Source organism: Mirounga leonina, unplaced genomic scaffold (assembly GCF_011800145.1).
Source record: "Mirounga leonina isolate KUSES-001 unplaced genomic scaffold, KU_Mleo_1.0 Mir_151, whole genome shotgun sequence".
NCBI lineage: Eukaryota > Metazoa > Chordata > Mammalia > Carnivora > Phocidae > Mirounga > Mirounga leonina.
This window is the reverse complement of record NW_023270377.1, coordinates 107,848,473-107,865,338: the sequence shown is the minus strand read 5'-3', so window position 1 is coordinate 107,865,338 and position 16,866 is coordinate 107,848,473.

Genomic DNA, 16,866 nt, shown 5'->3' with positions numbered 1-16,866 from the left:
TTTCCTTTCATATTTTTTTTTACTTCTACTCATGGCCTTCTCTTTCCATGTAAAGAATTCCCTTTAACATTTCTTCTTGTAAGGCTGGTTTATTGTTGATGAACTTTAACTTTTGCTTGTCAGGGAAACACTTTATCTCTTCTTCTTCTTTTTTTTTTTTGCCCCTACCCTGTTTATCTCTCCTTCTATTCTAAACAATAACCTTGCTAGATAGAGTATTCTTGGTTGTATTTTTTTTTTTCCTGTCAGCACTTTGAATGTATCATTCCACTCCTTTCTGGCCTGCAATATCTGCTGAAAGACCAGCTGATACCAGCTTAGTTCTTGATTGAACCAGAAAGGAGAAACATTTTCTGATAGGAAAAAAAATACAATCTTCAGCTGCTATGATTCCTTTTTAAATAATTATCAGCATTCTATAAAAATTATGAGACAGGAAAAAAGCAAAAATGTAACCAATAATCAAGAAGAAAGGAGCCAATATATGTAGACCCACAAATAGACCCACAATATATTAAAGAAGATAGAGAAAACAGTGGGCCAAATGGGTGAAAAGGTGGAGATTTTCTACAGAGAAATGGAATATGCAAATAAAAATCATGTGGACATTCTAGAACTGAAAACTTTGATATCTGAAATTAATAACTCATTGTACAACTTTCACAGAGATTGGACACAGAAGACAGAATTAGTGAACTTGAAGACAGATCGATAGAAATTCCTCAAATCAGCATACACAGAAAGAAAGAAATGAGGAAAGATGAGATGGCAGACTGTGACTACTCATATGAAGTCCTCTGCACCATTTGATTGTTTAACCACATGCATGATTTTTTAAAACATGTGCAATGCTCTCCTGCCTGATGAGGGGTTCTGTGGGAACTCAGTGCCCACATTGGCCCTTGTGCTCATAACATAGGGTGGTGGGAGGGGAAAGGACATAGGCTAGAAACCAGGGGACCTGGGCTTCAGGCTTAGCTCTCCCATCAACTTGCTGTGTGATCTGGGTTTGCTTGCCTTCCGAATGAGGGACAACTGATGAGTACTGTGGCCTAGTGGGCTGAAGTAACTAGCCCCCAACGTAGATTCTCTAGAGCCAAGTTAGACTTGTTACTATCCAGTTACTGCAACCCAGCTGTAGCACACATAACTTGTCTTGGGAAAGCTGCTATCACCCTGTCCTACATCTCACTTTATAATAAAAGCAGGACTCTGTGGAGACCACACAACAGTGATGTGTCAGCCTTTAGGACCCTGTGTTGCCATAGCCAGCCCCATTCAGCTCCAGCCTCTGCCAGAACCTAAGGATGCCCTCACCTGTCCTGTTAATTCCTTGCTCTGCTGAGGTATCTCCAGGACTGACATTAAGTAAGAATCCTCACCTGGAGTCAGACAAATTTGGGGGCAGATCTTCATTCTCTCCATACTTACCATGTGCATTTGGAAAGTATTTAACCTCTCTGAGCTTCAGTTTCCTCATCTGGGTAAAGTGGAAGAGCAACAGTGTGCATCTCTTATAATCACTTAGAAGATTAAATCAAACAGTGCATACAAAGGGCCTAGAAAAATCCCTCTTTCTTAGCACAGGTCCAGAACAGAGTCTGACCTGAGAATTTCTGGGAACTAGAAAGATTATGGTGTGTTCCTACTCCCCCCATCTATAATTTAAAATAAAATAATACTAAACCACAAAATAAGTGCAATAAATTCCATTAAAATTCTGACTTTCCCATGATGACTACATTCTTTTTTCTTAAGATTTTTATTTTTAAATAATCTCTTCATCCAACGTGGGGCTCAAATTTACAACCCCAAGCTCAAGAGTCATATGTTCTACCAACCAAGCCAACTAAATGCCCCCATGATGACTACTTTCAATGCCTTTTTTTCATTCTTGACAGATCCTTTTAAAACTTACTTTTTCAACTGTTTCAGTGACCTAAGCATCTGCTTATTTGTCCCCTAAGACAGGACTGCAGCCCTCTGGGTGGGAACAGATGAGGAACCACCTACCATGGGGAAATACCCTGAACAGAGAGGGCAGGCACTGTCACCTGCTTGCCCTTCCATATCCATTCCTGGCCAAGCCCCATGGAGTCCCCAGAAGGGCTACAGCCAGGACCAGGCCTAGCCCAGCACCTGCCAGTGGAGCCTGCCAAGGGGCAAGGCTGACGTTGGCTAATGACTGACCTATTCCAAATATTGACAGAGCCCAAGTCCTGCCATTGCCCAACCGTACATAATTTCCACCTGCAAATTGGCTCCATGTCACAGGGGACAGAACAGGGACTTTGAGGCCTACCACAGATTCCACCCAACTCCCCCATTAGGGACAACTTAGGGAGTCCCTCTGAGCCTCTTTCCTCCTCATCAATATGAGGAGAGTCAGCAGTTACCCACCACCCCCCCCGCCCCAGTTGCTGTGAGACAACTGTCATCACAAGGTTAACTAAGTGAGGGTGATCAATACAGCTACTCTCATCCCTGCCCTCAGCCTGCAGCCTCCCCTGAGACAGCTGGGGTTGGCAAGCCATCTCTTCCCTGGGGCCCATCTCCTTGCTTAGCCTCTCCTAGCCTCCCTCGGGATTTGGTCCACCTATTCCTGAACCTGTGCCCACCAGCTCACCAGCCCCACCATCCTGCCACCTCCCCCCATCTCTCCCTGGTCCTCTTGGCCTCAGTTTAGCTAGCAGTTTCCTATCTGTCCTTCCACCCCTGCTCTGCCTCCTGGTTAAGCTGGGTGGAGGACTCCTCAGGAAGCAGAAACCCCAACCCCTCAGCCCAGCGACCCCAGAGCAGGATTCTCTGCTCATGGCTGGCTTCCACTGGAGAACTGCACTCCCACTTTCATAGATGACTCAGCCTGTGCAGATCTTCCATCTCTGAAGAAGTTTTAGTTGCTGTGACCCTCAGTCCTAGACTTTGCACAGAGTAAGGACAGAAGGGGAAGGAAGAGTCACTGATACCTCCAGGCACCCTGCAGATTTTTATTTTGTTTTATCCTAACAACCACTAGGGATATAGTGGATATAAACCCAAGTTCTTAGATGAGGATATGAAGGTTCAGGGTCAGGCAGCAAGCCTTAGGCACCAACTGGGAGATCTATGGCACTACATATAAAATGATCTGGGCAGCTGCTGCTGGTTTTTTTGTTGTTGTTCATTTTGAAGTATGAATTTGTTTAAGATGGGAACTGCCTGTTCTTTAAAAGTTTGGTAGAATTCACAGACACAAAACAACATGTGTCTGGGGTTTGGAAGGGAAGAAGGGATGGCTTTCAGCACCACTTCAATTTTCTTCTTGTGTTTTCAAGAATGTATCTATTTCATTTATGTTTTCGAGTTTATTAGGTTCTAGCAAAACAGTTCCTAATTCCCTCTCCTTTCTATTTTATTTTTTTTATTGAGATATAATTGACATTTAACATTATATTAGTTTCAGGTGTACAAAATAATGATTTACTATTTGTATATATTTTAAAATGATCACCACAATAAGTCTAGTTAACATCCATCACCATATATAGTTACAAACTATAGGAGAACATTCAAGATCTACTTTCTAAAAGTGAGGAGAACATTCAAGATCTACTTTCTAAAAGTACAATTACAATACAATATTATTAACTGTAGTCACCATGTTGCACTTACATCCTCAAGACTTATTTATTTTATAGCTGGAAGTTTGTGCCTTTTGACCCCCTTCACCCATTTTTCCCACCCCCAAATCTCCTCCTCTGGCCACCACCAGTCTGTATCTATGAATTTAGTTGGTTAGTTGGTTGTTTAATTAGTTAGTTAGTTAGGTTGCATATATAAGTGAGAAACTATAGTATTTGTCTTTCTTTGTCTGACTTATGTCACTTAGCATAGTAACCTCAGGGTCCATTCATTGTTGCACAAATGGCAAGATTTCCTTTTTAAAGCTGAATAATATTCCATTTTGTGTGAGTGAGTGAGTGTGTGTGTGTGTGTGTGTGTGTGTATCACATCTTTATCCATTCATCCATCGAGGTACAATGTGGTTGCTTTTAGGTCTTGGCTATTATAAATAATGCTGCAAAAAACATGGAGGTACAGATATCTTTTCAAGTTAGTGTTTTCTTTCCTTCAGATAAATACCCAGAAGTGGAATTACTGGATCATATGGTATTTCTATTTTTTTTTTTTTAAGATTTTATTTATTTATTTGAGACAGAGAGAATGAGAGACAGAGAGCATGAGAGGGAGGAGGGTCAGAGGGAGAAGCAAACTCCCCGCTGAGCAGGGAGCCCGATGCAGGACTCGATCCCGGGACTCCAGGATCATGACCTGAGCCGAAGGCAGTCGCTTAACCAACCGAGCCACCCAGGCGCCCCGGTATTTCTATTTTTAATTTTTGAGGACCTCCATGATGTTTTCCACAGTGGCTGCAGCAATTTGCATTCCCACCCAACAGTACACAGGGTTCCCTTTTCTCCACATCTTTGCCAATACTTATTAGTTCTTATCTTTTTGATACTAGCCATTCTAACAGGTATGAGGTGTTATCTCATTGTGGTTTTGATTTGTATTTCTCTGATGATTAGTGATGTTGAGCACCTTTTCACATACCTATTGGCTATCTGTATGTCTTCTTTGAGAAAAGGTCTATTCAGATCCTCTGCCTATTTTTAATCAGGTTGGGTTTTTTGCTGTTGAGTTGTATAAGCTCTTTATATATTTTGGCTATTAATCCCTTATCAGATATATGATTAGCAAATACTTTCTCCTATTCAGTAGTTGCCTTTTCATTTTGTTGATGATGTCCTTTTCTGTGCAGATGCTTTTTAATTTTATGTAGTCCCACTTGTTTATTTTTGGTTTTGCTACTTTTACTTTTGGTGTCAAATCCCCCCCAAAAAAATCATCACAGAGACTCATGTCAAGGAGTTTACTTCCTATGTTTTCTTCTAGGAGTTTTATGGTTTCAGGTCTTACACTTAAGACTTTAATCCATTATGAATTAATATTTGTGTATGGTGTAAGATAGTGGTCCAGTTTCATTCTTGTGCATATGGCTCTCCAGTTTTCCCAATACTATTTATTGAATAGATTGTCCTTTTTCCAGTCTATATTCTGGCCTTCTTGTAAATTAATTGATCATGTATGTATGGGTTTATTTCTGGGCTCTCTTTTCTGTTCCATTAATCTGTTTTTATGCCATGTATGTACTGTTTTGATTACTGTAGCTTTGTAATGTAGTTTGAAATCAGGAAGTGTGATATCTCCAGCTTTGTTCTTCTTCCTCAAGATTGCTTTGGCAATTCAAGGTCTTCTGTGGTTCTATACAAATTTTAGGATTGTTTTTTTCTATTTCTGTGAAAAATATAATTTGAATTTTGATAAGAATAACATTGAATCTCTACATTGCTTTGGGTAATATGGACATTCTAAAAATTTTAATTCTTTAAATCATAAGCATGGAACAGCTTCCACTTATTTGTCTCTTTGCTTTGTTTCATCAATGTCTTACAGTTTTTAGTGTACAGGTCTTTTGCCTCCTTGGTTATATTTATTCCTAAGAAATATTCTTTTTGGTACAATTGTAAATGGGGTTGTTCTCTTAATTTCTCTTTCTGATAGCTCACTATAGTACATAGAAATGCAACAGATTTTTGTATATTGATTTTGTATTCTGCAAATTTACAGATTCATTGATTAGTTCTAACAGTTTTCTGGTGGAGTCTTTAGGGTTTTCTACATATATCAGGTCACCTGCATATAGTGACAGTTTTACTTCTTCCTTTCCCAAATTGGATGCCTTTTATTTCTTTTTCTTACTTAATTCTGTGACTAGGACTTCCAGTATTATACAGAATGGAAGTGGGGAGAATGGACATCCTTGTCTTTTTCCTGATCTTAGAGGAAAAGCTCTCAGATTTTTATCACTGAGTGACATCGGCTTTGGGTTTGCCATATATGGCCGTTATTATGTTGAAGTACATTTTCTCTATATCCACTTTGATGAGATGGATGTTGAATTTTGTCAAATGCTTTTTTTGCATCTCTTGAGATGATCATATGATTTTGATCCTTCATTTTGCTAATGTGGTGTATCACATTGGCTGATTTGCAGATGTTGAACTATCCTTACATCCCTGGAATAAATCCCACTTGATCACTGTATATGATCCTTTTAATGTATTATTGACTTTGGCTTGCTAATATTTTGTTGAAGATTTCTGCATCTATGTTCATGAGGGATACTGGCTGGTAATTTTCTTCTTTAGTGTTGTCCTTGTCTGGTTTTAGTACCAGGCTAATGCTGACCTCATAAAACGAATTTGGAAGTGTTTTCTCCTTTTCTAGTTTTTGGAAGAGTTTGAGAAAGATTGGTATTGATTCTTCTTTAAATGTTTGGTAGAATTCACTGGTGAAGACATCTAGTCCTGAACTTTTCTTTATTGGGAGGCTTTTGATTATTGATTCAATCTTCTTACCAGTAGTTGTTATGTTCAGACTTTCTATTTCTTCATGATTAATCTTTGTAAGTTGTATGTTTTTAGGAATTTATCCATTTCTTGTAGATTGTCCAATTTGGTGGCATCTAATAGTTCACAGTAGTCTCTAATCCTTTGTATTTCTTTGGTAACCATTGTAACATCTCTTCTTTCATTTCTATTTTTATTTATTTGATTCCTCTCTTTTTCTTTGGCAGTCTAGCTAAGTATTTGTTGAATTTATCTTTTCAAAGAAATAGTTCTTAGTTTCATTGATCTTTTCTATTGTCTTTTTAGTCTCTATTTCATTTATTTCCTCTCTGATAACATATTGCCTTTCTTCTACTAACTTTGGGCTTTGTTCTTTTTCTAGTTTTTAAGGTGTGAAGTTAGGTTGGTTGAGATCTTTCTTGTTTGTTGAAGTAGGCATTTATCACTATGAACTTCCCTCTTAGAACTGTTTTTGCTACATTCCATAAGTTTGGTATGTTGTCTTTCCATTTTCATTTGAGTCAAGGTTTTTTTTTTTTTTTTCTTTCTCTTTTGATTTCTTCTTTGACCCCTTGGTTGTTCAAAAGCATATTGTTTAATATCCACATTTTTGTGAATTTTCCAGAGTTCTTTTTGTAATTGATTTCTAGTCTCATACCATTGTGGTCAAAAAAGATGCTTAATATGATTTCAATCTTAAATTTATTAAGACTTGTTTTGCGTCCTAACATGTGATCTATCCTACACTTGAGCACTTGAGAAGACTGTATATTCTGTTGCATTTGGATAGAATGTTTTATATGTCTGTTAAATCCACCTGGTCTAACATTTCATTTAAGGCCAATGTTTTCTTAATGATATTCTATTTGGAGCATCTATCACATTGATGAAAGTAGGGTATTAAAGTTCCCTACTATTATTGCATTATTTCTCTCTTTAGGTTTGTTAATGTTTGCTTTATATATTTAGGTGCTCTGATGTTGGTGAATAAATATTTACAGATATTTATCCTCTTGTTGGATTGACCCCTTTATTTTTATGTAATGACATTTTTTGTCTCTTATTAGTTTTTGTCTTAAAGTCTATTTGTTTGATATAAGTGTAGCTGCCTCACCTTTCTTTTGGTTTCCATTTGTATAGAATATATCTTTCCATCTCTTCATTTTTAGTCTGTGTGTGTGTATCCTTAAAGCTGACATGAATTTCTCGTAGGCAGCATGTAGATGGATCTTGTTTTTTTTATTCCATTCAGTCACTCTATATCTTTTTATTGGAAAATTTAGTTCATTTATATTTAAAGCAGTTATTGAAAGTTATGTACTTATTTCCATTTTGTTAATTGTTTTCTGACTGTTTTGTAATTCCTTTGTTCCTTTCTTCTTCTGCTGCTCTTTTCTTTTGTAATTTGATGATTTTCTGTAGTGGTATGTTAGAGTCTTTTCTCTTTTTGTGTATCTACTGTAGGTTTTGTGGGTACCATAAGGCTTACATAAAACAAGTTATATTTGTAACAACCTATTTTAAGTTGATAACAACTTAAAGTTGAATGCATTCTAAAGCCCTACATTTTTACTCACCCACCTACCACATTTTATGTTTGGGGGGGCACAATTTATATCTTTTTTTTATCTTGTGTGTCCATTAAATAATTATTGAAGTTGTATTTTTACTGCTTCTGTCTTTTAACCTTTATACTAGCATGATAAGTGATTAATTCTCCACTTTTACAACATTATTCTAAATTTTATCATATATTTACCTTTACCAGTGAGATTTTTACATTCATATGTTCTCCTAATGTTTCACTAATTAGTGCCCTTTTGTTTCAGGTTAAAGAAGTCCCTTTCACTTCAAAAATGTCCCTGTAAGTCTGCTTTAATGGTGATGAATTCCTTTAGCTTTTGCATATCTGGAAAACTCTTTATCTCTCCTTTAATTCTGAGGACAGCTTTACCAGATAGAGTATTCTTAGTTGGCAATTTTTAACTTTCAACACTTTGAATATATCATGCCATTCCTTTCTGGCCTGCAAAGTTTCTGGTGAAAAATCAGCTGATAGCTTTTTGGGGGCTCCCTTATACTTAACAAGTTGTTTTTTTCTTGTTGCTTTTAAGATTCTGTCATTAACTTTCAACACTTTAAGTGTAATATATTTTGGTGTGAGTCTCTTTGGGTTTATTTTTTTTTACACCTCTAGGCTTCCTAGATCTGGATGTCTGTTTCCTTTCCCGGGCTGGGAAAGTTTTTAGCTATTATTTTTTCACATATGTTTTCTGACTCAATTGCTCTCTTCTTCTAGGACACCTATAATGCAAATGTTGATCCACCTGATGTTGTTCCATAGGTCCCTTAAGCTATCTTTGCTCTTTTTCATTCTTTTTTCTTTTTCCTGTTCTGATTATATGAGTTCCTTACCCCATCTTTGATTTCACTGATCCTTTATTCTGCATCATCCAGTCTACAGTTGAGCCCCTGTAGGCTATTTTTCAGGTCAGTTATTGTATCCTTTAGCTCTGTGACTTCTGTTTGGTACTTAAAAAAAAATTTCTGTCTCTTCTTCCATTTTTTGTCCCCAGGTTCAGTAAGCATCTTTATGAACATTATTTTGAATTCTATCAGATGAGTCACTTATCTCCATTTCATTAATCTATTTTTCTGAGGTTTTATCTTGTTCTTTTTTTGGGATATATTCCTGTGTTTCTTCATTTTACTCCACCCTTTGTTGTTTTTTATGCATTAAATATAAGAGCAACCTCTCCCAGCTTTGAAGGGGTGGCTTGGTGTGGGAGATAAATCGTATCATTTGACCCTGCCCTAGTTCTTAGTTGTCTCTCAAACCCCTGTAATTTTCTAAGCCTATTTTATTTTTTAGTGTGTCCCAGTAGTTGAGGGTGTGCCAAGACTGTCAATGTCCCAAAGGGAAGGATCTCAGTCAGCACCTAGATTCAGGTTGTTGGAAACCAGACCCTCGAGCAGCAACTTTTAAAGTATGCAAATATACCTTTTTCAGGGGAAGACAGGGAGATGGACATTTCTATCTGCTTCCTTTGTGCTGAGCCCTGGGGTGATAGCCAGTTAAAAGCTTTTTTTTTTTTCTTTTTCTTTTCTTTTTTTTTTTTGCTACTCTCCCACTGAACCCATGTGCACAAGCCCCATTGGCCACCAGAGCCAGGCTACCAAAGGATATATCCTCTGGGTAGCAGACACAAAAGCCAGGGCACCAGACTTGTACACACTTTCCTTTCTCAAAGACATGTACAACCCAGGGCTGAGCAGAGGGAGAACATGAAGATGGCATGCACTGGCTTCCTTTGTCTCTGGAGAGGATTGCAATCAGCCCCTAGAAATGTGTTTAATTAGAAGCCTGCCCTCAGACCACAGCCATAAAAATAAGCAATTAGGCCTCTCACAGGTACCAACAACCCAGAATGAGCCAGAGGGAGAGCAAAAAGGTGGTACCCACCAGCCTCCATCCCTAGAGAGCACCTCAGTAGGTTCCTAGATATGTGCCAAACCAGAAGCCTGCTTTTACGCTGAAGCTTTGAGATGAGTAAATGGGCCTCTTTCACAGAAAGACTGGGGGTATATTTCAGTCTGCTGTCTCTGAGCTGTGCCCTGGGAGAGGTAAGTAGCGAAGAACTGTCTCCCACTTTGTTACAGTCCTGTAGGACCTGTGAGCATAAGGCCCATTGGCCATCAGAGCCACATGATCTAGAGTTGTCCTCTGGGTAGCAGCTGCAAAAATCAAGGTGCCAGATGAGGGTACAAGCTCCTTTCAGGGAGATACTGGTGAGCTGGAGCAAGGCAGAAGGAAAGTGCAAAGATGGTGCCCATTGGCCTCTGTCTTTGGAGAGTAATTCAGCAGACCCCTAGGCATGTGTTTAATTAGACATCTGCCCCTCAGGCCTGTGCTTTAAGATAAGCAAACAATCCTCTTTCACAGAAAGTCTGGGCACTTTTCATTCAGCTGCCTTTGTGTTGGGCTCTGGGGTAGATGAATTTGTGCATGGGAGCCTTTTTAGGAACTGTTTCTCAGTTTGCTATAGCCTTGTGGGTCTTATGGACACAAGCCCCATTGGCTTTCAAAGGTAGATGTTTTGGGGGCTCATCTCTCAGGTGTAGGTCTTAAAAGTTGGGATGCCTGGTGTGGAGTTCAGACTCTTCTCTCCTCAGGGAGAAGCTCAGGGTTTTGCATTCCCTCCCAGTTGTGGGTTGCAGCACCAGGGGTGCGGTTTATGGCAAGACTGTGTCTCAGCGTCTCCTACCCACTTCGATGTGAATTTTTTTCTTATTTGGCTGATGTGTAGGAGTCACTCAGCTAGCTTTTGGTCTGTTTTGTGTGTGTGTGTGTGTTTATTTTTCCCCCCAGAGGAAATTGTTCCATATGTAGCTGTAAATTCAATGCATATATGGGTAGGAGTGAGTTCAACATCCTTCTCCATTGCTGTCTTGAACTGGAACCGCAGATAGGCTCTCTTCATTCTTATGTTTTTGATCTGCACTTCCCACTTTTACCCTTGCTAGAAGTAATTTTTCAGTGCACCAGTTTTAGTTTTGTTTCTCATCTCCAGTTCACCATTTCCCTTTCTGTTATTACACTGATTTCTGCTCCTTTATCTTTATAGTTCCTTCCTTCTTGTTCCTTTGGGTTTATGTTACTTTTCACAGCTTCTTAAGTAGAATTCTTGTGTCACTTGCTGTATATATTAGTTTGCTACTGTAACAAAGTACCACAAACTGGGCAGCCTAAACACAGAAATGTATTGTCTCACAGTTCTAGGGGCTAGAAGTCCAAGATCAAAGTGTCAGCAGCGTTGGTTCCTTCTGTTGGCTGTGAGGAAAATCTGTTCTATGCTTCTCCCCTAGCTTCTGGTGGCTTGATGACAATCTTTGGAGTTCCTTGGCCTGTAGGCACATCACCCCAATGTCTGACTTTATGTTCACCTAGCATTCTCCCTATGTGTTCACATTGTTTTCCCTCTTGGTGTGTCTATATTCAAATTTCCCCCTTTTTAGGAACACCAGTCATATTAGGGGTCCGTCCTACTCCTGTATTGCCTCACCTTAGCTAATTACATCTGCAATAACCCTATTTCCAAATAAGGTTACCCTCTGAGGTTCTGGGGAATTAAGATTTCAACAATTGAATTCCAGTGAGGGGTGGCACAGTTCAACCTTTTGCTGATGGTTAATTTTATGTGTCAAGTTAGCAGGACTATAGTGCCCAGATATTTAGTAAACATTATTCTGAATGTTTTCTTTGAAGAGCACTTTTAGGGGCACCTGGGTGGCTCAGTTGGTTAAGTGTCTGCCTCTGGCTCAGGTCATGATCCCAGGGTCCTGGGATCGAGCTCCACATCGGGCTCCCTGTTCAGCGGGGAGTCTGCTTTTCCCTCTGCCTGCCTCTCCCCCTGCTTGTGCTCTCTCTGTCAAATAAATAAATAAAATCTTTGAAGAGCACTTTTAGACGAGAATAATGTTTAAATTGGTAGACTGAGTAAAGCAGATTACCCTCCATAATGTGGGTCAGCCTCATTCAATCAGCTGAAGGCCTTAATAGGACAAAGACTGACCTCCCCTGTGCAAGAAGGAATTCTGCCAGCAGATGATCTTTGGACTAGAACTGTAATTCTCCCCTGAGTCTCCATCCTGGCAGTCTATCCCATCGGATTTTGGACTGGCCAGGCCTTCATAATCACACAAGTCAATTTGTTAAAATCAATTAGTCAATCAGTCTCTCTCTCTCCATCTCTCTCTTTCTCTCTTTCTCCATCTCTCTCTCTCTCCTGTCTCTCTCTCCTTTCCTCTCTCTTGGGCTATGAAGGATATATATAATATATATTATAATATTATATATTATATAATTATATATGTGTATTATATATAATATCTATTATAATTATTATATATATATCCTTGTTGTTAACTTTTGTTTCTTGATAAGTATGTTTAAAGATATAATTTCCCTCTATGCCTTGCTTTAGCTGTGTCTCACAATTTGACATTTGTCTTACTATTTCTTAATTTTTCTTATGATTTTTTACTAATATGTTACTTTGAAAACATAAGAGATTTTAAAACTTTTTTTGTTAATTTATATTTGCATTGCCTTTTGGCTAGAGGATATGTTCTGGATCATATTGAGCCCTTGGAATTTATTCAGGTTTCCTTCATGGCCCAGTATATTTTTATAAATGTTCCTAGTATGCTAAAAAAGAATCACTCAAGCTTACTAATTTTATTGTCCAGATATTCTATTTGCTACTTGTTTTTTAGATCTGTTTGATTTATTGGTTTCTGAGAGAGTTTTTAAAATCTGCAATATAATTGTTTATTTCTCCTTACACTTCTGTCAATTGTTAGTTTATATATTTTGAGGTTATATTTTTAGAGGCACATATGATGATTACATGATTGATTCTTTCATCAGTATTTAATATCCATCTTTGTTGTTTATGATTTCCATTTTATCTATTATTAAAATCACTGTCTTAGCTTTCTTTTCATTCAAGATGATATGGAATTTCTAGTATTATTTATTTTCAATATTTCAGTGTTTTTGTTTTTAGGTTGTGTGTAAATAATATATGGCCAGATTAATTTTTTAATTCTGAGAGTTCTCCCTTTTCTTTTTTTAAAATTTTATTTAGTGATTCATCACTTACATACAACACCCAGTGCTCATCATAACAAGTGCCCTCCTTAATACCCATCACCCATTTAGCCCACCCGCTACCCACCTCCCTCCACCAACCTTCAGTTTATTCTTTATCTTTAAGGGTCTCTTATGGTTTGCTTCCCTCTCTCTCTCTCTCTCTCTCTTTTCCTTCCCACATGTTCATCTGCTTTGTTTCTTAAGTTCCACATATGACTGAAATCATATGGTGTTTGTCTTTCTATGACTGACTTATTTCACTTAGCATAATACACTCTAGCTCCATCCATGTCATTGCAAATGGCAAGATTTCATTCTTTTGATGGCCAAGTAATATTCCATTTTATTCCATTCCATTCCATGTTTTTATATATATATAAACCACATCTTCTTTATCCATTTGTCATCAATTGATGGACAGTTGGGCTCTTTCCATAGTTTGGCTATTGTTGATAATACTTCTATAAATATTAGAGTGCATGTACCCCTTCAAATCTGTATTCTTGTATCCTTTGGGTAAATACCTAATAGTGCAATTGCTGGATCTCAGGGTTGTTCTAGTTTTAGCTTTTTGAGGAACTTTCATACTGTTTTCTAGAGTGGCTGTACCAGTTTGTATTCCTACCAACAATGTAAGAGGGTTCCTCTTTCTCTACATCCTCGCCAACATCTGTTGTTTCCTGTGTTGTTAACTTTAGCCATTCTGACAGGTGTGAGGTGGTACCTCATTATGGCTTTGATTTGTATTGCTCTGATGATAAGTGATAATGAGCATTTTTTCATGTGTCTGTTGACCATTTGTATGTCTTCTTTGGAAAAATGTCTATTCATGTCTTCTGCCCATTTTTAAACTGGATTATTTGTTTTTTGGGGAGTTGAGTTTGATAAATTCTTTATAGATTTTGGCTACTAACCTTTTATCAGATATGTCATTTGCAAATATCTTCTCCCATAGGCCCAGTATAGTTGGTTGATTGTTTCCTTCACTGTACAGTTTAGTTTAGTTGATTGTTTCCTTCACTGTACAGAAGCTTTTTATCTTGATGAAGTCCCAATAGTTCATTTTTGCTTTTGTTTCCCTTGCCTCCAGTGACATGTCTAGTAAGAAGCTGCTATGGCTGAGGTCAAAGAGATTGTTGCCTGTGTTCTCCTCTAGGATTTTGATGGCTTCCTATCTCATATTTAGGTCCTTCATTCATTTTGAATTTATTTTTGTATATGGTGTAATAAAGTGGTCCAGTTTCATTCTTCTGCATGTTGCTGACCAGTTTTCCCAACACCATTTGTGGAAGAGACTGTCTTTTTTCCATTGAATATTCTTTCCTGCTTTGTCCAATATTAGTTGACCATGTAGTTGTGGGTCCATTTCTGGGTTTTCTATTCTGTTTCCTTGATCTATGTGTCTGTTTTTGTGCCAGTACCATACCGTCTTGATAACTACAGTTTTGTAATAAAGCTTTAAATCCAGAATTGTGATGCCTCCAGCTTTGCTTTTCTTTTCAGAATTGCTTTGGCTATTCAGGGTCTTTTGGTTCCATACAAATTTTAGGATTATGTGTTCTAGCTCTGTGAAAAATGTTGGTAGTATTTTGACAGGGATTGCACTAAATGTGTAGATTGCTTTGGGGAGTATAGACATTTTAACAATGTTTTTTCTTCCAATCCATGTGCTTTTCCATTTCTTTGTGCCCTCTTCAATTTCTTTCATAAGTGTTCTCTAGTTTTCAGAGTTCAGATATTTTACATCTTTGGTTAAGTTTATTCCTAGGTATCTTCTGGTTCTTGGTGTAATGGTAAATGGGACCAATTCCTTGATTTCTCTTTCTGCTGCTTCATTATTAGTGAATACAAATGCAACAGACTTCTGTGCATTGGTTTTATATCCTGTGAATTTGCTGAATTCATTTATTAGTTATAGCAACTTTTTGGTGGAGTTTGTTGGGTTTCTACATGGAGTAACATGTTGTCTGTAAATAGTGGAAGTTAGACTTCTTCCTTGTTGACTTGGATACCTTTTGTTTCTCTTTGTTGTCTGCTGAGGCTAAGACTTCCAGTACTGTGTTAAAAAGTAATGGTGAAAGTGGCCCTCAGCTTTTCCCCATTGAGGATGATAATAGTTGTGGGTCTTTCATATATGGCCTGTATGATGTTGAGGTATGTTCCATCTATCCCTACTTTTTTGAAGGTTTTTATCAAGAATGGCTACTGTATATTGTCAAATGATGTTTCTGCATCTATTGAGAGGATCATATAGTTCTTATCCTTTCTTTTAGTAATGTGGTATATCACACTGATTGATTTGTGAATATTGAACCACACCTGCAGCCAGGAATAAGTCCCACTTGATCGTGGTGAATAATTCTTTTAATGTACTGTTGGATTTGATTTGCTAGTATCCTGTTGAGAATTTTTGCACCCATGTTCATCAGGAACATTGGGCTGTAGTTCTCCTTTTCAGTGGGGTCTTTGTCTGATTTTGGAATCAAGGTAATGCTGGCCTTGTAGAAGGAGATTGGAAGTTTTCCGTCCATTTCTTTCTTTCTTCTTCTTTTTTTTAGAACAGTTCAAGAAGAGTAGGTAGTAATTCTTTGAATGTTTGGTGGAATTCCCCTGGGAAGCCATCTGGCCCTGGACTTTTGTTTTTTTGGGAGTTTTTTGATTACTGATTCAATTTCTTTGCTGGCTTTGGGTCTGTTCAAATGTTCTATATCTTCCTGTTTCAGATTTGGTAGTTTGTATGTTTCTAAGAATTTGTCCATTTCTTCCAGATTGCTAGGTTTATTGGCTGTAATTTTTCATAATATTCTCTTGTAACTGTTTGTATTTTTGTGGTGTTGGTTGTGATCTATCTCTTTGATTTGTGATTTTATTTATTTGGGTCCCTTCTCTTTTCTTTTTTATAAGTCTGGCTAGGGGTTTATCAATTTTATTAATTCTTTCAAAGAACCAACTCCTGGTTTTGTTGATCTGTTCTGGTTTTGTTTGTTTGTTTATATATCATTTATTTCTGCTCTAATCTTAATTATTTCCCCTCTTCTGCTGGCTTTAGGCTTTATTTGCTGTTCCTTTTCCAGCTCTTTTAGGTGTATAGGTTGTATATTTGAGACTTTTCTTGCTTCTTGAGTTAGGCCTATATTACAATATACTTCCTTCTTAGGACCGTCCTTGCTGCATCCTAAAGGTTTTGGACTGTCATATTTTCATTTTCATCTGCTTCAATACATTTTTAAAAAATTTCTTCTTTAATTTGCTGGTTGATTATTTGACAGAGAGAGACACAGTGAAAGAGGGAACACAAGCAGGGGAGTGGGAGAGGGAGAAGCAGGCTTCCCATGGAGCAGGGAGCCCGATGTGGGACTCAATCCCAGGACCCTGGGATCATGACCTGAGCTGAAGGTAGACACCTAATGACTGAGCCACCCAGGTGCCCCAACCCATTCATTCTTTAGTAGGATTTTCTTTAACCTCCGTGTATTTGCAGTCTTTCCAAATTTTTTTTGTGGTTGACTTCAAGTTTCAAAATGCTGTGGTTGAAAATATGCATGGTATGATCTCAATCTTTTTGTATTGTTGAAGGCTGATTTGTGACCCAGTATGTGATCTATTCTGGAGAATGTTCCGTGTGCACTTGAAAAGAATGTTTATTCTGCTGCTTTAGGATGAAATGTTCTGAATATATCTGTTAAGTCCATCTGGTCCATGTGACTTCTCTCTTTTAATTGGTAAGTTTAACCTAATTATATTTATTATTATTTCCAT